The sequence below is a fragment of the Talpa occidentalis genome, unplaced genomic scaffold (genome assembly GCF_014898055.3).
Source record: "Talpa occidentalis isolate TD23 unplaced genomic scaffold, MPIMG_talOcc4v2.1 talOcc4.16, whole genome shotgun sequence".
NCBI classification, from domain to species: domain Eukaryota; kingdom Metazoa; phylum Chordata; class Mammalia; order Eulipotyphla; family Talpidae; genus Talpa; species Talpa occidentalis.
The window spans coordinates 23,358,740-23,385,090 of NW_023601653.1; the positions used below are offsets into that span (position 1 = coordinate 23,358,740).

Sequence of the window (26,351 nt, forward strand, 5' to 3'; positions counted from 1 at the left end):
GTAACTTGGGATTACACCTAGAAATATTTGGAAGTCAGACCACATTGTTTTTAGGGTTCTATGAAACCTCCATGTCAAGCCACTCTCTAAATCTCTGACATCACTGCTTACTCTTCTTACTTTCTGTCACTACAAGCAGACTCTACCAGGATTCTTTGCACCTTAGAATATACCAAGTGTTTATTTATTTTAGGAATTTTGTTTTAGCTGTTCCTGCAGTGTAGACCTTCCTTAAAAAGATAACATTTGTCTCTCTTCCTATGTTTTACCACCTATATTTGCTATAGTCTACTTGCCTTATATTACTATTAATTATAGTAACACCAAGACGCAAACACGTTTGTGAATCAAAGAACGTACATCTAGATGCAGGAATGGACAAGAGTGCTAAGATAGATAAGAAAAGTCCAAAAGACAACTCTGTCTTTGGTAGATAAGCCAAAGGAAAACCTATAAATCCTGGGGGGAAGGGAGAAAGAGTCCTAAATATACAGGAAACCTATAATAGGAAAAAAAAAATGAAAAGAAAAGAAAGAAACCCTAAGTTGAAATGGTTGAAAGAAGATTGCTTTAGAAAAATTACCAGAGGATAAAAGAAAGTACTTTCTTTTTCTCATTTTTTCAGAATAATCAAACCCTGTGAGTATTTGCTGGCAGAGGAGAGTGACTACAATGAGAGAGGCATGTGGTGCTAGACAGGAAGAGAAAAAAGTTAAAGCAAAGTTCTGAAATGGGAAAGTGATAAACACAAGAACTTATGAAGAAAAGTACGATAAAGCAAAATGAAAATGACACATAAAGCTATAGGAGATCTGAATTAGAGCTAAGTAAGGAGAGGGGTGGGAAAAGCCAAGCAGTGTCCTCTGACCTGGAGTGTTCTTCATGGTTTCCTGCTATAATTAACACTACATGGCGGGACGTGTTACCAGGAGTTAGAGCAGAAGAATTAAAGAAGGGGACACTATTAGGGTATGGAATGCTAACACTCTTAGTTACTGAACTACAAATATATCATCATGGGAAGTGACCCAGTAGTTAAATATTTGGTGTGGATAGTAAGACTGCTTAGCAAATTTTTTAAAAAATTAAAAGCTTAAAAAAAAAAAAAAAAACAAGGGATAGGAAAAGCCACAGAACCAGAATTCAGATTTTTTCAGTGGACCATAGATTACATATTCTTTAATCATCAAAGAAGGTTAAAAACCTTGAGTTACTATTGTTAAAGTGAATTTTCCCTATTTATTATTCAAGAAAAGGGAGGGGGAAACATACCAAAGAATTGTGACAAAGGTGAAAGGCAAAATGGTTTGGTTTTTTTTGGGGGGGGGGAATAGTCACTCATAATAAATAGCAGCAAGAACTAAATTACCATTATCTCTTTTCAGCATCTACCTCATTTTAGAAATCGATCACCCCCCACCCCATCCACATGCACACTGAACAAACAACCTATTCAAGTCAGTGACAATTGTACTAATTAGATACATAATAAGGATTGTCTTCAGTCTTTAAATTAAAAATTAAACTAAATAATCATAGTTCAATAGCTTATCATAAAAATCATGTTTACTAAGGGTTGCACTAATGTTTAGAACATTTTTAAATGTTTTCTTCTTAGATTTTGTGTAGATCTCTAAATTGTATCCATCTAATTTTCCTCATATTTTCCTTTATGTTAAATTTTGCATCAGTTTCACTAAGTGTTTAGAGATTAACATAACTCTTTAAAACCATTAGTTAAATGCCAGTTTTGATCTAGAAGTCCCAAAGTCTCAGGTTAAAATAACAATCTTTTCTTTTGCCTTTCTGTCTCCCCACTAATAATAGATAGCTTACAGCAGCTATTTTATTTTCTCCTGTCAGGAAAGCTGCACCTAAATGATTAAAATGGCATGCCAAGTTCTAACTGTTATCAATTATACCAATTAAGGTCAAATAGAATGGAACAGCAGTCTTTGTGGAAAACAATAAGGACAATATAAACTGTTATTAATTTAGAGATATGTGTACCTATGACAGCTCCTCTAGAAGTCATCATTAATTATTTCTAGACAGTCACCTATAATCACATCTCTAAAATCCATGTTATTTTGTGTTTCTTAGGTTGCAGGGAGAAAATAGGCCCCCAATGAAAATCAGTGTTTGCTAAATGGAATAGCATTCCTGTTCTCTTTACTGAAAAAGGAGCAGTAGGAGTTGTTTTCTTTCTTTTTAAATAATAAAATTGGAAAAATTAGGAATGTTGCTATCTTTGGGAGAAAAAATTAACCAGTTTCCATTGTGTCATAAGTTAAAATAGTAGTTATATTTATGCATCTAAGCTATATACTTGCACATCTAAAATAAACTATATTTTGTGTTTATGAAGGATATTTTATTTGGGCTTGTAAAACAGAATTATTTTTATTAAAATGTGCCTCCCTAGTCACTGCTGCAACAACAATAAAAATCCAGACCTCTCACGACCTTGATACAATTAATTTTTATTTGTTGCTCATCTCTTCCTGAGTGGTTGCTCATCCTTTCCACTGCTCAAAGCAGTGCAGTGAAGATACTGATCAGCTTCTAATACCTACATTTTTATCTTAGAGGGTAAATGTAGAGGATCAGGCAAGAGATTTTGTGAACAACTAACCTAAGTTTTCTAAATGACAGATGAGTAGATTAGGAAGATGTGATAGATATACATAATGGGATACTTACTCAGCAATAAAAATAATTAAATGCTACTATTTACAACAACACGGGTGGTAGTGGAGTGGATTCTACGAAATGAAATAAGTCAGAAGGAAAAGGACAAATACTGGACAATTTCACTCATGTTGAATATGGGAAGAAGAAAAAGCCAAAAGAATAGACAAAACCAAACTAAAGCAACTCTAGAAATCTGAATGGAGAATCGAGGGTGGGGGGAGAAGTAGAGAGTGGAGGGGGCCACTGGACTATGGTAGTGTACTGTGGGTAACTTGGTGGTGGGTGTCATGTGGTAACATATATCTGAAGAGGTATGAATACCTCTGAATCATAGACAGTGTTGTAAACCACTGTTACTTTAAATAAACAAATATCCACATCTACTTTTCCAAAGAAAATGGAAATCCCCATGAGAGCTAAAAAGGTTGAATCAATGATACAGTGTATAATAGATGCTATACATATTATTCCAACCTCATTGAAATGAGGACTGAAAGTTATAACTTTAACTGTGTGCCCAGGAGAAAATGGAAATGATTTGATAAGTACATAGTATAGTTTTTACAGTCTACTCCTGCCATCACCACGTAAATATTCCTTTCATAGTCTCCCATATCCTCAACTTCCCCAGACAAATAAGCTAAAATCCCATCCAGCCATAGCATCTGGTCATGCCCTGGTATCTGTGGATGATGACAGTTGTCTTCTTCAGGTCCACCTATATGACCACATTAATGGTTCTGAAATCTGAAAATTAAAAAAAAAAAATGCATTCTGCCCTCCAGATCTTTTGTACACACTTACTGAAAAGACAAGGTAATCTCAACAACTCTCATTTGGAAAATGGGAGAAGAGGCACCCAAAAGTCTTTGATCCATGGCTTTTATGGGATATAGCTAGGCAGATATTGTAAAGTCTAACTTCACATAGTAAAATGAAATATCCTCAATTGGGCCTAATTATCTTTCAGAAAAATAACTCCTTTTTGACAAAGTGCTCCTTTGTCCTGTTGCTTCTTATTCTCCATAGCCACATCTCAGATGGGTATTGAAGAATATAACTTTCATGACTGTCCAACACACACAGCCTCATGCTCATAGAAATATGGGTTATCCAAAAGCTCTTTAAGGATTGCAGAGCTAAAGACTCTTAACAGAGTCTTGTGACTATTTGACAACATTATTCTTTTAAAAACTTGACAAACTATTTGCTTCCATTCAGTTTCAAGTACAAGTAGGCAATACTACCAGATTTTGTTCTCAAATATGTCATTTCTTTGCACCTTGCTGTCATGCCGCTCAGATAATCTTGAGGCTGTCAAGCTTGGGTGAGCAGAGCATGCCCTTCATTTGATCTCTGACACAAATCTGAGTTACTCTGTGCAGCTGAAAAATCTCACTGGGTCTTGGTAGTTAAATGCTTTTCAAACATCATCTTTTACTTACTTTTCTGAACTTCTCTGTTTCTTTTAGTTTCTATTTTAAACCTGACAATTATTTTCTAAGCTCATCTCTTTCTTGTAATACTTTGCTAAAACCATCAATAATAATAGTACATATGACTACAATAATGTTTATTTTCCAAGCATCTTTAGAATCAGAGAGTCAGTATGCTTTGAACTGATTTTTAAGCTACCTCAGGTGACAGTTTTTGAAAGGCTTTTCATTGTAGTCACCAATTGACCAATCTGCTTTATTTTCTTACCATTTGCTGCACCACTACTAAAATGATGTCACATATTCTAATTTTTATTATGTCTGTATCTTACTTTCAGGTGCTACTTTTTGTATTGGTCAGTGTTATTAATGCTAAGTGCTGCAATAAGTAAGCTCAAAACCTTTGTGCTATTTCTCTTTCACTCACAGTCCAGCATGAAGGTTCCTGAGGGTACAGCTCTCCAAGGAAGAATTTGTGTGGAAAGTGGCTTAGGGATTTAGCATTCTTCCACCTAGTAACCTTATCATCATTAAATGTGACCTACAACAACTCTTTTTGAGGATAAAACAATGAAGGCATTGCTGTGGAATGTCTGTAGTTGGGCCTGAAAGCCCACATTTCTTTTTCTAGTCACATGTTCCTAATGTAAATGCAAAGCAGGCTATGAAATATGGGATAGCTATGAACCCAGGAAAACAATTGCCTTAATAGAAAACAATTATTTACCTTAATTACCTCAAATGAAAAACATAATAAGCAAAACAAAATGTTAATAATCCAGTGGAAAATGATATTTGCTTTATTTTTCTATAGTTTAGCTTCCTTTGAAAAAATTTCTTTCCCCTTGGAAAGTATTATCAAACTGTCATGAATAGTTCATTTATAAGGTGCTCATGCTTAATAAATATTCAGTTTACTGCCACATTTAAAAATGTAAATGCTTGTTAAGGAATATTGGCCCATTAGTTGTTGTATATTCTACATTCCTATTCTTATTTCCCAAACAAATACAAGTATTGCCAATTTTGAAATGCATTTTCATAGAAAAGCTTAATGTGGAAAAAGTGCATGGCCACTTACTGCAAAAATGGAGATTTAATTAGGGCATCTCTAATGTTCTTTTTACTGCTAACATTTTATCAAATGTGACACCGTTGAATTTAAGCAAAAGTCATGCAAGGCTAGCATTTTAATGTGCATGAAACTTCACACCCCCTTTCCAACTCACTGACTATAATAATCAAGATTAGTTTTCTGATATTTGGTAAGAACAAAATTGATGCAGAAATTACAATAAAAAGACATTTAAAGTAATTCTGTACTGATTTGTAAATAGAATGCTCATTGCAAAAAATGAGAAATGGAAGAATAAAGAAGAAAATTAAAACCTTCAAAAGCCTGATTACCTCCCAAATACATAAACTCTTTCCAGTTCATTTGTTTCTTGTGTGCATGTGTATGTTTTATAATAAATATGTTTTCCTAATATACAGTTCAGTTTTGTATTTCCATTAAGTATGTCTGTGTCATTAAATAGTCTATGAAGACATTTAAATGCCTGCATAATATTCCATCACATACATGTCACAATATTTATTTGATTCATATTCAATTAGATATTTAGCTTTTTGCAGTTTTTTACAAACATGAATATATTTCTAAAATAACTTGATCTATCTATCTATAATCTGTACATATATCCCTGAATAATTTAGAATATATTAATATTTTGAGATTTTTGAGCATACACTATGAAATTGTGTCCTCAATCAATGTATGAATCTGCACATCTCTCAATGACGTACAAGTGTGTTTATTCCATCATTCTTATTTAAATAATTATTACTTTCTAAATTTTGTCAATTTGATAGTTTTTAAAATGGTTATTTGATCTCCTGCAATGTTGAGTATATTTGCAAACGATATGTTTGCATGCACGCATTCTCTGTGTGTATATGTGTTGCATACTTAAGTGGCGTGATCAGGCTTTTCTTCATTAAATACATAGTGCTTTTTTTACTAATTGTAAGGCACTCTACTGCAAACATAGGAAATACAGTCGGAAAAAGACTGGCAAGATTCCACCTTATAAGGCTTAAAATTAACATGATAAATTACATTAGTTATAAAAGCTCTCTTATCATACTTCTGTATAAGTGACTATCCAGCTAAATCAACACTCTTCATTCCTTCAGTAAAGCAAAGCAACTTCCATCCATGTTATGGGTAGGATGCTAGTATCCGGCAAGGGTGTTCATTTCCATTTCCCTCACTGGAGGTATATTCCTACCAAAATTCAAATGAATGTGATTGCAAATTTGCTTGTCCAAGACATTCTTGTTATGGTAATTTTGTACATTCATCTATATAGATTAAACAAATATCAGTGCAAAAGACATATGGTTTTGTTTCTTTGCTGTTTGGTTTGCTAATTTCAAAAACTAAAATTTTAGTTGGAAAAATTGTTGCTATTGCTTTATGTGAAAGTTACTGAAAAAGTGAATATTTAGAAGTACTATAAACTCAGGATTTTTCTGATTTCACTTTTTTCTTCCACCTAAAACTAAAAGAAACTGGAACTTACATTCAGGACAGAAATTTTTGTCTGGAAAAGACTGGATGAAATTTTAATCAGCTGACTGTTGGCAAAAAGGAAAAAAGAAAAAAAACCTGGAAAAAAAAAGTGCAAGGAATCCTATAAGGCATATGTCAAAACAAGTATCTAGTATATTCATATGTTAGTTCATGGTTTCCTGTTCACCTTATTCTCTTTATTTTTAATTAATCAAAGTGCTTGGTAGTAATAGGGTTTCTATTATTATTAAATAATGATAAGCATGAGCAATAAGGAATAATTGTGAAATACATTCCCCTGGAATATGAGTTATCTTTTTTTCAGTATGCTTTTTGACAGCTTCACCCTGACTAGTGTAAATGTAGCCACTATTAAGTTGGAAGATTCTGAGCTAGATCTTAGAAACAGGTGAAATCACCAAAACTAAAAGAAGTGTCTCTGGAGAAGGTTTTCAAGGACCACATTACTATTAATCTTCACAAAGAAGAAAATTATATATGTATACATATGCAAATTAGAAACTAGTGGGCATTCATATTTTTAACTTGTCTTTCTGTACAGTAAGTTTTTAAGATCATCTAACCTATTGTATAGTTATTGGTTTGTGTTTGTCAAACCTATGTAGTGATTTGCTTGCATTTATATTTTACTTTATATGATTTTTTTTTACTTTTTAGCCATTGCATTTTTTAGATGATATGAATACATTTATGTTTGAGCCCAAGAACTTACATCTTTTGAAATTTACATTTAATTCAGTCATATAGTTTAATGCAACATTATGTTGGTTACAGTAGCTTCAATAGGTGCAAAGAGGATCGAATTCTAAACATTTTTGAAGCAGCATTGCCTTAGCACAGAGTTGAACATGCTTTGAATTCTATGTAGTGATATACTGTATCTCTGCAGAACTGTCAGGTGAATTAAAGGAGTATAGCAACATATCACATACAGACATTTATTCAGACAAATAGAGATGTTGCTAGGTGTCATTTTAAAGCTCAACTATTTATGCTCTTCGCAGATAGTTGAAAAAGGAGTGTATTTGTAGCTAGAAGTTTTGAAAATGTAAAAACAACCAACAAACTGTACATTGCCACTGCCCATTGTATCAGGATAAGCATAAGTTTATGAAATACTAGTAATTCTTTTATTCCTTGATTTCATATTTAATCACTATTAATTTAAGTTAGAGCAGTTAAGAAACTAAACTTTTCCATTATGAAGTTTTTATTTTTTTTTTAATTTTGCCTTTGACTACCTTATTCTTATATATATATATATAGTTTTTTTTTTTAAACTGGCAAATTTGTATGATATTTCAGAGAAGGAAGATTTCTAAAAAGGATAATGGAAACTGATTATATATAATTTCCACTTCTGTCCATGACAAAAGAGTTGCTAGCAAATAGCTTTTCTACTGTCAACCACAAAAAGACCTACAAAACAGTTGAAGCAACAGTGTTCAGAACTTGAAAAATAGAACAGTAGTGTCACAAAAGATGAATCTCACAATTGCACCAGTTTTCTGACTGGGGGAACTTTCCTGACCATGGAACAGGAAACAAAGGTGGAGTGTAAGTAGAGCATGGTTGCCTCACAGTTGACAGTGATGAGGCCATTGGAATTGGTCATGAAAGGTACAGAAGGAAAAAGCTCTAGAACTTTACATAGGAGTGCTTCTATGTCTTTTTCCAAAAATTGAGATATACATGCCCTGGATAATATTCTGCGGGTTTTGCCTAGGAAAATACTGAGCATCTGGAGAACAAAGCAGGTAAATTAGTGTTTACCTGAATACTCCAGTTATTTCATTAAATTCTAGAGAAACACACTATTCAGGAAAGTCTTTGTGGAAAAGCTTCCATTGTCCTAGAATGAAGGTCACTCTTGAAACACAATTAAAAAATTGAACAAGGTTGAAGAATATTAAGTTGCTGTATATGTGCACTAACTGATTTCTAGAATGGAACTCAATATTTTAAAGGAATACAGAACATCTGTTTCTCAAAAATACAATATCCACAATGTACAACATAAAATATTTGCTAGATCACTGAAGAAACAGGAAAATGTGTTTCAAAACTAAACAAGAAAAAAAATTATTAGAAACTCAGATGATGTATTAGTTGCTTCAATATCTTCATTTCTATTATAAATGAAGACACCAAGAGAAGTCTAAATATAATGAATGAATACAAGGAAATCTTAGTACATAAATTATAATTATTAAAAAGAAAAAAATTAAAACCTACAATATGTCCATTTTAAAAAAGAAGGTATTGGATGAGATTAAGGCAAGATGTGACATTGTAAATATAATATCAGTTATCTGAAGATAGAAAGAAAAAAATCATTGAAACTGATATACATGAAAACTAACATTTTAAAAAAGTTTAAAGGCACACAGCGACTTGGAGGACAGTAACAGGTAGTCACATGTATGTCATTAGAATCACAAAAAAAGAGAGGAAACGATGTTTGAATTTGCAAAAAAGAATATCAACCTGCAGAGAAAAGAATGACAACAAACCCAAACAAGGCAAAGTAAAAACGGGCAAAACAACACAAACACACAACAGTCAAACTACTAAAAGCCAAGTATAAAGAACATTTTGAAAATAGACAAGAGGGGATAACATACTACTAAATTGGCAACAGTAATAACTATGGTCTCATACCTTTCATAAAGACAAACAAAGCCCCCACAATGAAAACCATCATTAAAACTAAAGGCATAAAAATACTTATCAAGATAGAATTCAAAGCCCAGACATGTATGTTCTTCAAAAATCGTTCAACGACAAAGGTAACTTAACGGTACTTTTTCATGTACAAAAACTCAAAGACTCCTCCACTAGCAGTTTGGTACTATATAAATGTTGAAGCAGGTTAATTAGGCTAAATGATATTATCAGATGGAAATTACCTATTCAAAAATGGAATATTTTTTCAGCCATATTAAGGAGGGAAATTTGAGATGTCTTGAGACATAGATGAAACCTCAAGATTTTACATTCAAGGAAATAAGCCCAACACAAAAGGAAAATATTGTAACAACTTGACTCACTTGAAATACCTAAAGTAGTCAGATTCAAAGGGTCAGAAAATAGAATGGTCCTTGCCAAGGGATGGGAAAGAAGAGCAAAAGGAGTTCTTGTTTAGTAGTGTTTCAGTTTGTGAAAATGAAAATTTTCTGGAGATGGACAACAGTAGCGAAGGTTTTATAGCACTATGAATACATTTAATGCCGTTGGTCTTTAAATAATTTTTAATTATTTAAAAATAATTAAAAAGGTAAATCTTGTTATATATATTTTACCACAATTTAAAAATATGCAGTTCTTATGAAAATACAAGAAAGTTAGAAACAAGGGTAACTCCAAAAACATAGAGCAGACCTTTCTTGGCCTTTAGAGCAGTCATCTCCCCATTATTATTGCCATGATCTCCCCACCTCTTAGTCCAAATATTCAAATAGACATCTAGAGGTAATGATGCTTTGAGAAAGTTGGGTCTATTAGCATGAAGGAGGCATTCCCCCATACAACTCAGTTTCTCTAAGAAATAATTGAGGGCATAAGCAAAAAAATAGTGTTCTCTAATATAATTGGCAACTTGGCAAAAAACTTGAGTGGGAGAGTTAATACTGAGAAATAGCATTTGTCTTAAGTAGCATTGGACTGAGATGAATTAACAGTTACATTTAATGATTTAAGTTAACTTGAAATTTTCTTGTCTACTGTCTTTCAAGAAAGGCCAATAGATTTTTAGAGACCAAAACTAAATTTACCTAAGTGACCAACAGGAAAAAATTGCAGAAAAAAATCTCATTGAAATATTTCTTGGAAATAAATAGAAAATTTCCTATAGCTCAATATTAAAATGAAGCCAAGTATGCAGACTAGTAAGGTCTATTCAAAGATATTGCAAGTCTATTAATGATAGACAGGTTTAAAGCATGCTCTTTCCAAACAGTCTAAGAATTTTGTGTTCCACTTTACAATGTTTTTCTATTCATCTTCTAAAGTGTTCATGATTATTAGCTAAAAGCCTGTCAGGAACTCACAACAATTTTTTTAAAAATTGGAATTGCCATGGAATGGGTAAGATCTCAACATGGTACGAGAATTAAATAAAAACACAGAGAGGGAAAGTACAGTGTGTACATGTGTGAGGAATAATGGTTGAGTTGGGGAACTACAATGTCTTTTGCACTTGTTTTATAGGCAAAAACCAAAACATACACACATAAACTTGCTTTTTATTTAAATGTATTTATGTATGTATATACATTTTTTGATTATATGTATATGATCTTATGAAGAAAGTTTGTCACAATTTTTCTTTAAATATCAGTGTTGCAGGAAAATAATACCATTGACAAGAACTGAAATAAGTTATAAAAATAGGTTTATTGATTAATAGAGCATATGAATAGTTAATATCCTTTCATTTTGTTTGACCAATAGTACCAATAAGTAAAAGAAAATATTTTAGTAATATTGTAATGTTACATATTCTTTTTTGTGTTTTTAATGGACACTTAAAAAATCTATGAGTTCCTCACTGAAAATATTTAATCAGCTTTTATTTTTTTAAAGATCTACTTATTTATGCATACAAGAACTGGGGTACAGGCCAGAGGTGTGGGCAGTGAGAGGATTCACTAGAGACAAAGTGGGGAACAGAACAGGCGGATTGACTGAAATACACTGTTGAGGGGAGCAGCAGGCGAGACAGGAGAGTTCTGCTGCTCCCTGGCCAGGGATCGAACTCATGCTGCAGTGGCTGCTGATAGCTTCATAGTGCTAAGACTTAACCCCTTGTGCCATCAGAGAGGGCCTTAATCAACCTTTAAAGGAAAAAATAATCTCAAATATACATACACTAAATTGAAAAAATAATTTGTATATCAAGTAATTTCCAAATATATCTTTGTCTACTTGAGTGAGCAATATTTGGCAAAACCAGTTCTTTTTGTGATAGGAAAAACCGTTATAATGAACCAAGGTTCTGAGTATCAGTCACTAATTCTATAAGCATACCTTGAACTAGTTGAATAGAAATCTTGACTTTTATTTTTCACATGTTAAATATGTAGTCTGAATGAGATAGTGAAATTAATAATTTCTAAGTAGCTCCTCAATTTCATAAATCTATATGACTAATGCAAACATTCTCCTTATGACTGAAAAGCACTTATAATTCAAGACTGACATATATAGCCATATGTCTAAGCATCTTCTCTAATGAGATCCCTTGATACTTTAGATCCAAACTCACCAGAATAATCAGGGAATGTTATTGTATTATGAGTTTCAACATATTCTAACCAAAAATTCTTCGTGTCCAACTGTGAATGTTACTCAGGTTTCGGTGAGAGAAATTTTGAGAAACTCAGGAATTCACTTGAATACTTTCAATAGATATGTTTGTGTAATTCTATGAATTTTGCAAGTGATATCCAATTCTAAGGCTTGAACATTTTTTCCAAGACCAAATTAAAATTTTCTCCTTAAAAATATGCTCATCTCTGTTCTGCATTCTATCAATTGTTTTTTCTAACTGTGTGCTTGATTTGCCATCTCTTCTTTCATGATGTCTACTTATCCACTACATCTTTCAGTGTTCTAATCATAGTTGTTTTAAATTCCTGGTCTGTTCACTCCAACATTCTAGCCATATCTGTGTCCAGTTTTGATACTTGCTCTGCTTTTTCAAACTGTATTTTTTATGCCTTATAGTATGCCTTGTAATTTTTCTTGATAGACATAATAATGAATATACTTAGTGAAAGAAACTGTAAATAATCCTTTAGTAATACAGTTATATGATATGGGGGCAAGGGAAATATTCTATAATCATACATTGGTTTCAGTCTTTTAGTGAGTCTGTGTCTCTTGATTAGGACTTCACATGTGTTTTTCTGTTCAATTCTACCCCCATATTTTCTGTTCAAAATACCCCATAATAAACAGTATGGTTGCAGAGGCTGGAATTGGGCAGCCTCTTGGCACATTTTTATTTTCCTGTACTTGGACAACTAGAGCCAGCCAGCACTGGATCTATCCCTTCCCCTAAATGAGCCAGGCACCTGTAGAGCCACCACAAGTTAGGCTCTGGTTAATTACTTTCCCCAGGGGGGGCTGACCTTGTTAAGAAGCACAGAATACTCTGATGTTTTTTCCCTTCCCCCTGCAGGAAGCAGAAGCAGATTTGCTTTCTTATATTCACTGTGAGAAGCTGGTAGAATTCCAGAAAAAAAAAAAATTCACAAAACTGTGTTCCCTGCTTCCAATCACTAGGTCCTGCTGTAGTTTTTTTGTTTGTTTTTGGGTTTTTTGTTTTTTTTTTAATCTCAGACTTGTCCATGCTGAGCCTCTCAGACTTGTCCATACTGAGCCTTCAGCTACTTGTCAATTAAATTTCAGGTTTTCCTACATACTATTTTTAGGTTGTGATTTTCTGCTCTGGTAAATTGAGAATCTCTGTATCTGACTGTCATTGTCTCCAATTTTGAAGGCAGCAGTTTGCCCTGAGTCCTCTCTTCTGATAAATGTTAAGAGTTGTTGATTTTTCAGTTTGTTGAGGTTTTCACTTGTTAGGATGGAATGGCTGTTTCCAAGCATCTTGCAGGCTGTACTGGAAATCAGTAGTCACCTTAGTTACCTAAAAAAAACAAACCCATTAACCCCGAGTGTAGTATTTTTGCTTGGTGCCTCATACCATTACAATATAGTCATGTCTCATTTTATAACTTAAAAAAATCTTTAAGAATTTATTAATACAGTCATAATAAATTATCTTCTTTTAGGTAAATTTTAGTTTTCCTTCCTTTGTCTCATTTTTATTGATTTTCTTAAATTTCTACTACCTAGCTCTAATTTAAACTTAAACTCTTTCAGAAAAGTATACTTCCCTTCAATGTCTTTAAACATCAAATAACCTTAGTTTTTTAACCACAGTTACTTTTCATTAAAATATCCTTCCTGGAGTATGTGCTTTCTGCCCTAATTTGTACGTGTTTGTGGTCTAGGCATGCTACCAAACTGCCAACAACTCAGAAATTTCCATTACCTCTACAAAGTGTTAGATGGTCTGTATCTTGAACTTATAGTTTCCCTTTTCTTGCTTTCCCCATTGTTCTTTTTTAATTTTTTTTTAAATTTTTAAATTTATTTTTACATCATTGTTCATTTTTATTTTTTATTTTTTTAATTTAAATTTTATTTTTATATTGGTAATACCCTATAGGGTCTCCCAATATTACTTCAATGAAAAATAATAAGTAAAATTGGATTTAACAGGAGAGGAACTTTTAACACGACACCAATACATTGTTATGTGATTATTGCCAACTCCTGTATTCAATAAACCCAGTATAACTTTTCACTTCTAAGCAAATATGAAAAAAATTACCTTTAATAAACAAATTTATACTTGTCCATGTTATCAAATCAAATCTGAAGTAATAATTAAGGACTTATTTAAACAAACAAACAAAAATATCATCTTCTACTCCCTTTGTCAAGAAGCTGCTGCAGGATATACTCCATCAGAACATCAAGGAGGGCTTGGTGGGATGCAAATGGTCCAGTCTGTAGGAAAAGCAGCATGGCGGTATCTCAAAATATTGAACATGGATCTCCCATTAGACTTAGATATTCCATGCCTAAGCATTTATCAAAAAAGTTCAAAAACACTATTTGAAAGGAAACTTGCACTCCCATGTTTTATTGCAGAGCTATTTACTACAGCTAAACTATGGAAACAATGGCCTAGAACAGCTGAGTGTATCTAGAAGGTATGGTACAGGTATGCAATGGGATACTACTCAGTTATCAAAAACGATGATGCCAAGGAGGGCTTGGTGTTCTGATGGAGTATAACCTGCAGCAGTTCTTGACAAAGGGAGTAGAAGATGACATTTTTATAAGTTTGCATGTTTAAATATGTCTTAATTATTACTTCAGATTTGATTGATAACATTGACAAGTATAAATTTGTTTATTAAAGGTAATTTTTTTTCATATTTGCTTAGAAGTGAAAAGTTATACTGGGTTTATTGAATACAGGAGTTGGCAATAATCACATTGTATTGGTGTCGTGTTAAAAGTTCCTCTCCTGTTAAATTCAATTTTACTTAATATTTTTCATTGAAGTAATATTGGGATACCCTACAGAGTATTACCAATGTAGTGCACCCCCCACCAGCTCACCCATATTCCACCACCGTAGACCATTGTGCTTTGTTCTTATCCCTTTCCCCTTGGTGCTTTAGTTCTATAGTTAGCTGTTAAGTTTTGGTTTTTAAGCTTGTCTCTGTCAGACTAATAATTTAGTTACTTTATATTCCACATGTTAGTGACACCATTTGGTATTTATCTTTCTTCTGACATTTCACTTAGCTTTATCCTTTCAAGCACTATCCATGTTGCCACATGGCATGAGTTCATCGTTTTTGATAACTGAGTAGTATCCATTACATACCTTACCATACCTTCTGGATACACTCAGCTGTTCTAGGGCATTGTTTCCATAGTATAGCTGTAGTAAATAGCTCTGCAATAAAACATGGGAGTGCAAGTTACCTTTCAAATTAGTGTTTTTGAACTTTTTTGATAAATGCTTAGGCATGGAATATCTAGGTCTAATGGGAGATCTATGTTTAATATTTTGAGATACCGCCATGCTGCTTTTCCTACAGACTGGACCATTTGCATCCCACCAACAGTGTAGGAGGGTTCCCTTTGCTCCACATCCTCACCAGCACTTGTTTATGGTCTTTTTGATATTGACCATTCTCACAGGTGTGAGATGGTATCTCATTGTAGTTTGATTTGCATTTCTCTAATAATAAGTGATGATGAAAATTTTTTTTTCATGTGCCTGCTGGCTGTTGAATGTCTTCTTTGGAGAATTGTCTGTTTAATTATTTTGCCCGTTTTTTGATGGGGTTATTTGTTTTTGTTTTTTGTAGAGTTTTATGAGTTCTTTCTATATCTTAGACATCAGTTCTTTGTCAGATGAATGGAGTGCAAATATTTTCTCACATTTAGTAGGGTATCTTTTTGTTTTAGTTAGAATTTCCTCCACTGTACAGAAGATTTTCAGTTTGATGTAGTCTTAGCTATTTAAGTTCTTATTTCGTTTTCCTTGCTGTTGGGGACAGATCCCTAAAGGCATCACTAAAACTTCTATAGTAAACTGTTTTGTCTTTTTTTTTTCTATGGATTTTATGTTTTCAGGTTTTACATTCAGATCTTTGATCAATTTTGAGTTGATTTTGGTGTATAGTGTGAGATTGATTTCTAATTTCATTCTTTTGCATGCAACTCATTCTTTTTGCATGCAATGCAGTTGTGCCAGCGCCATTTATTGAAGAGGTTACCCTTGTCCCAGTGTGTTTTTGACTCCTTTTTATGGATTAACTGTCCACAAATATGGACAATTTCAAAGTTGGACTGACAAAGAAGATAGATAACCTCATCAGTTATATCACAAATTCTTAAGCTACACCACTTATCATTTATCCTCGACAAAGCATAAGTTTCCAGTTGCCTTTATGGCAATGACTTACTTTTGGTGAGTTCATGGATTAAATTGAATAATGACTTCCTGGGTAATTCACGTTGTCTCTTTGTAGTGTTTTGAAACAGTGGCTATACCATAGCACATTAAATAGCAGCTAGAAAGATACCAGGGATCTTCTTTTTTTTTAATTGTGATCATGGTTGTAGGATCACACTGTTACTGGGTAAGATGTCATGGAGGATACAATTATTAATATCAGCTAATAGCAAAAAAGCAAAGGCAAAATAACAAACAAAGTTATTCTAGTCCTATAGTGCTGAAGACAAGAAAGTGCTGAAAAAAATGCTAAGATGATATTAGATTTAAATGAATAGTTCAAAACACCTTATTGTGAAAAAAAAGATAAAACAATTGATATTTGTAGATGTATATATATATTAATAATTTCAAATGTAAGGGAAAGAAACTGATTTTATATATGTTTTATATATATATAATAGACAGTGTCAAATAGATATTTAAAATGTTTCTTAGAATTATTTAGTGTTTATACCTAGCTTTCTACTATCAAAAAATTAGTTGAAAATTGCTACATTTATTTAATTTTATACACAGAGAGATAAAAGGATACATGAGTTTCATTATAGAGACTATAACAATTACATTTTCACTAGTATCTTCAGTAATGTATTATAATTCATATTCATTATAGATGATTTTCATAGCTAATTCTGAACATAGGAGTTATACTATACAGTTCAACAAGTGCAAGGGAAATTTTGCATATCTTAGGCACAAAGCATTGTTTATGAATATAATTCTATGGAATCATAGAATTCTATAGAAAACTTATAACAGTTCAATCACAGACTTGATTTTCACAGGATCTATTCCCGCCCAAATACAGATACTAGGACCTTCCATCCTATTCAACCACTATCCATTTACATCCCATCTTCTGAGTCAGTGGACTGCTGTGCATCCTGTGTCTTTGAAAAGGAGAATAAGCCTACAGGGCATTGAGGGTGAGGTTCACATGGTCTTGTAGTAAGAAAGGACATTGATTTTGCCAGGCCATGTGCAGGAGAAATCTCATCTAACAAGAAGCCTGATTTATAGATGTGCTACAGCACTAGCACCCAATGTGACTGTGCAGTCTCTAAATACTGAGTTGCCTCCTCTGCACGATTCCCCTTCTTCTAGTCCTTTTGTCTCCTTGAGACCACTTTGATCTCCCACAAGATAATGTTCCCTCTCTCTTTCCTGCTTAGTCTTACCAGGCAGGCAATGTTCATCTCATTACCATGGTGACACAGAGTAATCTGTATTTCCTCTATCCATTCTCCAAAATATTGTTTCACATAATGATGCCCTGCTTCTTTCACAGATCTTAAATATTTCTCATCAAGATCTAAATTCAATTCTAAGTTTCTATGAGACTAATGTCCCATAATTGTCAAAATAGAGGTAGTCAAATTTGATTTGATATAACTTGTGTAACATGAGGCAAAAGGCTAGGATATTGAAATGAGAGTGAAAATTAAGTGATTTTGTAAAGTTTTATAGCCAGGACAAAGCAAAATATATTAAAAAGCAAGCAAAGTATCTTTAATTAAGGATTAGGACAAAACATACAAAATGCATGAGAACGCAGTAAAAAAATAAATCCTGGGGCCTCCCCGGTGGCACAGTGGGTTGAATGCCACACCGTGAAACTGACATCAGCTTTAGCAGCATGGGTTCAATCCAGGCCGGCCAGCAAGAATCCCACATGGTGCGGCAGACCTCTCCTGTCGAGCCTGCTGCTCCCCTCAGCAGTGTATTTCTGTCGTCTGCCTGTTCTGCTCCCTTCTCTGTCTCTTGAATCCTCTCACCCTCCCACGCCCCTGGCCTGTACCCCAGCTCTTGTATTATGTAAAAATAAATGAATCTTAAAAAAAATTAAAAATAAAAAAAAAATAAATAAATCCTTTGTCTATTGAGCTTTAGGTCTCTTACAGAAAATAACCATGATGTTTAAGGGAAATTTGTAAAGTAAATTAGAGTATACATTAAATTGAGATAGCTTCAGTGATAACTTAATGTTCTCAGCCTGCATTTTGAAACAGTTTGCTAAATCGTTAAACTAGCATGAGCTGCTTACATTTGTGTCAGAGAATTCATATTTCTTTAACATACAAGATGGGAGACGGTTCTTCATCCTTATTTCATCATTTTCTCCTAGAGAGTGAAATTCACTGACACATAAACTAGTTAAACATCTTGAGGATATTCATTCTCAGAAAAGAAAAGTTATATGACCTAATAATTCCAAGTATTTTCAAAATTTTATCTCCATAGCTAGCAGAAAAAAATGATAATATACTGAAACTGATACATAAGAGATTTAAAGGAAACATAAAGAAATTTATGACAGTGAAGATAACCAGGTATAAAAAAGAATACAATCAAGACTCTTATCAGACTTGGTTATGTCTAGAATTTAGTATATGGAAAATATAATTCTCAGATATACTACTGTACCAGTAACTTATCATTGATTCATATTCATAATGATTTTGAACACTGTTTGTATTTGTTAAAAGCAATATTAAAGCCTTTTGTGAGACAAAACCATTTCTTATAAATAGGTTAACTTCTGAAAAAGGTTGAGATGAAACATTTGGCCATTACGTTAGTGAAAAGGGATGTTTTGAAGTCACAAAACAATTTAAATAATTCCTTTTTCAATTTTAAAACATTTAAATAATTCCTTTTTCAGTAGGTTTTAAGAAATTTCCTTAACCATTTATTCTTCTTAACATGAAAAGTAACCCAGTATGAGTGTTCACATTCATAATTTCCTTATGTATTTTACATGTTAACTATTGTGGATCAGCAATGGGCCAGATGTTAATGTTACAAGTTGCAATAAAGTACGATATATTAATATACCTAACTACTCAGAGTAGTAATGTTCGTAAGAATTTAAAACCTATATAAGTTCCTAAGTTCTATCTATAAAACTGTCGTTTGAAGGACATGTTCATTTCTTCTGAAGTTGATATTAACCTAAACCTTATTAATATGTAAGTTGGGGAACATAGCAGGATGTTTTCTCTAGTTTAATTAGCCTCTAGTGCTGATTTGTTTTGATAATATAAATAATTAGTTTAACCACAAAATTGATGTAACAGAAATAATTGTCAAGCAATTAAATAGTGCAATAATTTCAGCTCTTGGGAAATATATAGTGCATAAGTATAGTAATAAACTTGATTACTTGTCTTGAGCCACAGAATAACTTCTATTTGACTTGCCAAATATGTTTTTTAGATTCTGTGTTTTTCATATTAGAAAATATTCACTAATATAGTTTTATTCAATATAAAACCTAGATTAATTCCTGTATTTTTCCCTCTTATTAAACCTTTATGTTTATAAAGGTTTATTAAACCTTTATAAACCTTTATTAAACCTTTATATAATTATGTTAATATATTTGCCTATTCTTGAACTCACAAGGGTTAGCTGGGCATTTTAGTGGAGGAACATAATAAATAATGACGCAACATTGACAAGTTCATTCTAAAATTTGGGTCTACTATATTTACAAAAGTAGAGCTATTTTAAATCCTGAAAATATGTTTTACTTCTCCACGTGTATGTAATAAATAGCAAATCAAAATGGCAGCATTAATTTTATTTTTGTTTCAATCTATAAAAACTTTAACATTGAAAAAAAAATATCCACCAATGTCCATTACACCCATTATATCCATAATACCCCCTCTACCTCTTACTACCCTCTTTACCTGAGGTAACGTCATTTAGGTTTTCAATGTTCACCAAGTTATTTTTATTTTGTTGCATCTGTTTATTTGCTTATGTTTTCTTATATAGCACATGTAGGTGAAGTATCTTTATCTTTTGACTAATTTCACTTCTTAAACTTCTTGAGTTCATTTCTTTATGCTGCAAATAGCAACATTTCATCTTTTCTTATAGCTGAACAGTTTCCCATTGTGTATGTATAACACATCTTCTTTACCCAATCATCCATCAGTGGGCATTTAGGATGCTTCCCTATCTTAACTTTTATAAATAAAGCTGTAATAAACATTATGGTGCATATAACTCTGATGATTACATAATCTTTGGATAGATACCCAGAAATGGGATTACTGGATCATGTGGAAGTTCTATTTTGAGTTTTTTAAGAGCAGTTCAAACTCATTCCAAAAATGACTGTACCAATTTGCATCTTCCACCAATAGTATATTAGGATTTTTCTTTCTCTCTATCCTTGCCAACATTTGTAAGCAGTCCTTTTGATGTAAGCCACTCTCACAGGTGTGATATCTCATTGTGGTTTTGATTTGCATTTCCCTAATGAGAAGTGATGATGAACATTTTTTATATGTCTGTTGGCCATCTGTATATTCTCTTTGGAAAGTATTTTTTAGAACTTATGGCCAGTTTTAAATTGCTTTGTTGTTGTTAAATTGGATTAGTTCTTTATATACCTTGGGTATTAATCCCTTGATATGTGATATACAAATATCTTCTTTTAAGTTTGCTATTTTCTTTGATTGTATAAAGTGTTTTTATCTTGATATATATAGTTCTCATAATTTTTGCTTTCATCTCCATTGCCATTAGTGTCAAGTTCCAAAAGACATCTCTATCATAGGTATAATGGGATATGTCATGTTTTCTTCTATGTATGCTCTAGTTTGGAAAATTAAATCCAAATCTTGTATCCATTTTGTATTTATTTTTGTTTATGGGGTTAGAAAGTAATCTAATTTAATTATTTTATATGTGCTGTTTTCCCGATACCATCTTTTGAGAGATTTTCCATTCTATATTGTATGGTCATGGCTCCCTTGTCATCAGTTAACTGTTGTAATATGTGTAGATTTATTTCTGGGCTCTTCATTCTGCTCCATTGATACATTTGATCCTTTTTATTCCAGTGCCATACTGTTTTAATTACTGTTGCTTTATAATGCAATTTAAAATTGAATAACATATTACCCCCATTTTACTTTATTCACACTTTTAGTATTCTTTCTTATTATTAATTTTTAGCAGTTATATCTTAACATTTTGGGGGGAACTCTTAGAGCTTTTTGACTGTTGTTATTCCCACATTTGTCATATATTCCTCTGTCTCTTCATTTCTAGTTTTTTCGTGGTTGAGCTAGCCAGTATTTTTTCCTTAACTTGATGTTTTGGCCTTATATTAATATTACAGGTTGTGGGACATAATCCTAGGTTGTTTGCTCAAGATTCTCGGGTCCCTGTTGCTTTTCAGACTAATAAGTCTGCAGCTGTTTGAATGTCTGGAGCCTTTATGCTGGTCGTGGTAGCAGCCAGAGTAGAGGGCATCCAAGAGGCTGTTGCTAGAGACTATCAAGAGTCAAAGCCTTTCAAGAAGCCTGAGTTGAGGGGGGGTTTGCAGCAAACCTTCCTTCCTTAGAACAATTCGTTAGCCAGAGATCCCCCAGTAGCTTCTGGCTAATACTTGCCCCTCTCAGCTATGTTCCATCTTGGGTTTACAGGTTCTGTGACCAGTGGTTTTTTCCCAGGGGTGAAAGCTGGAACAGAGTGATCTTTGAACTTCAGGTTTAGACTGGGATCAGAATATAATTACAACTCCAATCACAGGTAGATGAGGGGAGCTGTGTTTCTTGGGATCTACAGGTGCCATCAGTAAAAATCGCTCCCAGTAGCCTTCTCTCACCCCATTCTTGGTGGCTATGACACTGGGAGATGGCTATCTTCTGTTGTCAATCACATTTACATATTGAACCATCCCCTGGAGCACAAACTCCTGCTGAGGTGCTTTAAGGTCAGTTTAGTGAATGCAAATAATCATAGTTGAATGTTGTCCCAACAAAGGGCCAATAGGTGATGGGTGGGAAGAAGGGCAGGTGTTTCTCATAACACAGAAGCTAGTTGTAGAGAGAAACTTCTTGGTCAGAGTCACAGGTAAAATTCTCTTCATATCAAGTCCCTCTAGCCAGGCCCTCCCCACTGGCTCAAGCTCTAGTTATCTATATCCAAAGGTTGCAGGCTCAAGATGACAGTCACCACCTTTGATAAGCACTCTGCCAGAAGTAGGACCATCTGACGAACTTAGCATACTTAATGGCAGAAGTGTGGGGCATTTCACCTTTCAAGCCAGGTTCTTTGACTGATTTCTAACCCTGGATAGCAACTGCAATTGCTGGTGTGTATCTGTGTTCCTGGCTTTCTGCATGAGACCTCTACTCCTCCAGTTCCTGTGGTTCTACAGATGTAAGCCTCATCCAATTTCCTTACCTTGCTTTGTGATTCCTTTTCTCCAATGCAGTTCCTATGTTTGAAAGTTCCTGCTATGAGTGTGAGCCTTCATTCACCAACAAAATAATGGTCTGTGTGGCAACTATCCCCCCACTCTCTTGGATTGTGCTGCTCCAATGTGGTTTTAAATAAAATTATATTGCAATTCTTCCTATCCTCTCTGCCATGTTACTTTTCCTTGCCAAACTGATGGCCCTCCTGTCATCAGGGACTGTCATTTTTATTTATATATTATTTTGTTGTATATGTGGGGAGAAGTTGAGCTCTATGTTTTTACTCTCCTGCTATCTTGTTGTTACTCAATATTTTAACATTTTTACACTTAGGATTTTTTTTTTAACATTGTGTAACCAGTTTGGATTTATTAATACTATTTTATGATAGCAATATTTTTTTTGTATTGCCATCAATGTTCACATTTCATATTTGCTAACCTATTTTGGACTTTAACTCAGATGCATGTACAGATTGATATACAAGTATTATTAGACTTTTCAAAAAGAACATACTGAAAATAAATCACTGAAAGGCCCTGATCTTTAATCTCTGCTCTTCCTAAAGAAACACTACCAAAGATTTGCTGAAAACTCCTAACACCCACTCATCATTAATTTCAGGTGATTACTGCCTACCATTTCAGAGAATATATTTTTTTCTGTTCTAATGTATAAATTACTATTGGAGTAACCATGCTGGTTTTCTTCTATGATCTATTACATGCTAGATTTATCTGAAATTTCCATGATTGTGTATATAATTATTTAAAACTAAAATATTAATTCTGTTCTAGGAATTTCAATGAATATTGAAGTTGATGTAATCTGTGGGATAAGGATTCAGTCATTATTATAAGTCAATTTTAATAAAAAATATTTCTACTACACTTTTATTATCCCCAATTCAATCTCTAAGAAATTAAATTATGTTCTATCAATTTTTTCTATTTTGTACAATTATACTTTTTCTTTTATGTTTAGTAAGCTAAGTCCCTTAAAATGACACTGACACATTATTTTTCCTTAATTTTGTTTAATATTTAAGCATTGAAATCTATATTCTTAAAAGGTTTATTTGCATGCTTAATAACACGAAACTAGTGCCTTTTATCAAGGTTTTAATTTATTAATGAATCATTTGAAGGATATATTTGGTATAACATATGTACATATCACTAAGAGTATTTATATTTCACTCTCTTCAGTCAGTTCTATTTCAATATGGAATAGGAGCACCCAAACAAATGGAAAACAAAATAGAAAGTTTATAATTTGTGTTTATTAAAATAACCAAATATATATTTATCTTAAAAATTAACTGACTGATATATATCATATTGTTTCCAATGTGCAACAAGATATAATCTAATTTTACTAGTAATCTATCTGCCATTAAATATTTATACCATTAAAATTTTATATAATATATGAAATGAAGGAACTTATTTTATTTCATAAAAAATTATTTTCTCCCTGACATATCTTCTTAGCAATTACAATGTCTTAGATTTATCATTTGTCTACCAGAAATATAGTTGACATTCCCTTTGTCCAAATTCATCTTTCTGATATGTAATTCAATTTTATGTCACTTTGCATGGCAATGAATCTTTTTTATGCACATTTCCATCTAAACTCCCATGTTTTTAGGCAGAAATAAATGAACAGTGTCTTTCATGCTGGCCCAAAGTGCATTTTGACAAATAGTCTTCTTTAGTCTATATTCATATACTTGGTTAATATAATTAAATTCCATATAATGCTGGGAGGGGCAACAACTCAAAAAAATAATCATTGTGTGAATCAGTGTTATAAATCATGATAATTTGGTTTGTTTTTTATTTATTTATTTATATGAGCACTGGATACAGTCAGAAGCATGGGGAGGGTGAGAGAATTTACCAGAGCCAGAGCGGGGAACAGAACAGGCAGACTGACGGAATACACTGCTGAGAGGAGCAGTGGGTGCGGCAGGAGAGGTCTGCGTGCCACGTGGGACCCTTGCCAGCGGCTGGGGATCAACCTGGCACTGCAGAGGCCGCGGGCAGCCTCGCAGCCCAGCATTCAACCACTGTGCCACCAGGGGAGGCCCAATCATGCTAATTTGTAACATTATTTTTAGTTGAAATTTTAAGAGTTTAGGATAGTGATAATGCTTTTTCCTTCATTATTTTGAAGGCACTATATGGACTCATTTATCCAAATGCTTTTAAAATGAACACATTTGATCATTTTATATGATAATAAATTTAATTGCATCTTATATTTATGTAATACTTTGTATTTTATATAATGTTTCCACTATTGACTAATCTAATACATATGCAACCTTCTTGCTATAGGTAGCATTCTCTTTCTTATTCCATATGTGAAAGGAATTAGTTTTTGAAACTTCTTACAGACAGTAGGTGATAGATCAAGAATTGGAGGCTGAATCTTTTGAACTCAAAGTTAGAATTCTTGCCACTATGAGCTACCAAATAATCAAACCAAGGTCATTAAAATCAGAAGAAGTTGTAAGAAAATTTTCAATGTGTGGTCTATGAAAGTGTCTTTTCATATATTTTCAACTTTTAGAACACTCATTAAGCCACACAATAAAAATAATTCCCGTTACTGGAAAGGTGGAGGCATTATAAGCACTATTTACCCCGAGCCTGTTATTTAGAAGGACATGTACCAAGATAAAAGATGTAAGGGCACTGTTGGTGACCCTCCTTTCCCTAAAGGTGGGAATGGATAAAGCGAATTTCTCTCGTTCTCTCTCCAGGTGATTGTACTGTTTGCATGCTGAGCTGCACAGCTTTCAAAGGGCTTGCCCTGGGATATGACTGGGCTGGATTTAGAAGGAGCTGGTCATTGAATAGCTCTGGTAATTCTTGCATCTCACAGTTATGTGGCTGACAGCTCCTTTTGGTGGGGAAAGCTTGGATATATTTCAAGGTGATTGTAGTTTTGTCCCTCTGGCAGCAAGCTGCTGCTGCAACCAGCTTAGCCCATTATCCTCCCCTCCCACTGGACTTAAGCCTGGGGAGAAGTCTAGGGCTTTTGTCAGGATAGAGGGTAAGGGATGGATAATTATTCCCCATTTGTGCTCAAAGAGAACAGCACTGTTTTATAAAGTACACTTCAGCTACTGACATGGGCTTATCTTATAGTTCTAGTGACTTATAAATTACTTTTTTCAGAAACCAATGTTTAGTATGATTATTTTATTTACTGATGTTATGCTTTTAATATCTCCTATTTAAAGTTTTATTACACAAAACTTTGGAGGTACTGTTTAGTATTCAGAGAGCAAAATACATTTCCATCTTTACATTTTTTAGAAGATTTAAAAATACTGATTACTACTCTAACCAAACTGATTGAAAGCACTACTGTATACTTGTCTACACTGTAATTTTTCTCAACTTGACTTTCTTATTCCCATGGGGTAGTTTTGTAGAATCAATACAACATAATTAGAGAATTTAAAAATCCATATGCTGTGCTGGCATTCATCTTTCCCTCTAATAGCCATTCTTTGAAATACCTTTTATACATATTGTTATTTCATAAACATATTTGAAAAATAAAGTTCATACCGATATTAATTCATTATGTACATTTGCCTTAGCATATTTTGCCGGCAGTCGTTTCACTTTGCTGTCCCCAGTAGCTTACCATCACTTTCACATCCCTTTTCAGAAAATATTATAGTCAGAGATGAGCATTTCAATTTGCAGCTGACAGTTTAGGGTTAAGATATGATTCCAGGTAACAGAAGCCAATGAGAGTAC

The 26,351-nt window shown here is 33.3% G+C and overlaps 1 protein-coding gene across 4 annotated transcripts in view; it reads left to right on the forward strand.

Moving 5' to 3' along the window:
• The window catches only part of MGAT4C (MGAT4 family member C), a 607,576-nt gene that overhangs the window by 391,860 nt on the left and 189,365 nt on the right, over positions 1 to 26,351 (forward strand). The window lies entirely within an intron of this gene.